At 30.6% G+C, this 1,005-nt stretch overlaps 1 protein-coding gene across 1 annotated transcript in view; it reads right to left on the bottom strand.

Moving 5' to 3' along the window:
* The window catches only part of LOC132185068 (wall-associated receptor kinase 2-like), a 25,359-nt gene that overhangs the window by 5,514 nt on the left and 18,840 nt on the right, over positions 1-1,005 (bottom strand). The gene's annotated exons all lie outside the window — the stretch shown is intronic.

Raw genomic sequence — 1,005 nt, 5'->3', positions numbered from 1 at the left:
TGGGGTACGTGACAAGGAGAAAAAGGAGAAAGAGAAAGGAAAAAGAAAAGAAAAGAAAGGAAAGGGGATGCGTGACTTATTGGGAGAAAGGATAAGATAATGCTATTTTCTCCCATCAACTACAGCCTTATACATGGTAAGGAATAAGATTACATATTTATTACTTTAAAGTTTAAATTAAACCAACTATCTTTTAAAATTATCTCATAACTAGAGGTGAATTGCCTATGCGATTATTATCCACATCCTCGCAGTTAATGTGGATATTATCTGCTATCCACATTTGAGGTATGAGCGTTTTAGATCTTGAAATTGTAATTCACTAATTATTGCTTCTAGAAAATTAAATTGAAAAAAAAAACACATTAATTGAAAAAAAAAAAACATTATTTATAGTTGAACACTATGAATTCTGACGGGCCAATTTTGACACATCAGAAAAAATAATTAAATAATAATAATAATAATAAATGAAAAACATATAAGGCAATTAATCAAAACAAATCAGAAGTAAAATTCAACAACATTACAAATTCAGCAAATATAAAAAACATAAATTACAAGTTCGACAAACATAAATTAAAAAACATTATATATATATATATATATATATATATGCGAGTGCAGATATTATCCACATCCGCATATCCTAAAACTACTATCCGCATCCGCATTTACGGATATTAGCTTTTGCTATTCACATCCGCATTCGCATATGTGGATAATAACCGCTAGCATGTTCACCCTTACTCATAACCCCACCTTACCTAACTTCTATCATTATTGTCCTCTCTAATTCCCCACACTACCTTCTTTTTTTTTTTAGTAAAGTCCACATACCCCCCTCAAACTACCACCTGATTGATAATATCTCTCTCAAACTTTTAATTGTGACAATGCCCCCTCCAAATTACCAAAACATTGTCAATGTCCCCCACAAGACTGGTAATAAGACAAAAATACCCATATAGATTTCTCAATAAGACAAAAATACCCCTATAAATT

This window comes from Corylus avellana, chromosome ca6 (genome assembly GCF_901000735.1).
Source record: "Corylus avellana chromosome ca6, CavTom2PMs-1.0".
Lineage (NCBI taxonomy): Eukaryota > Viridiplantae > Streptophyta > Magnoliopsida > Fagales > Betulaceae > Corylus > Corylus avellana.
This window is presented reverse-complemented; position numbering and strand designations above follow the sequence as displayed.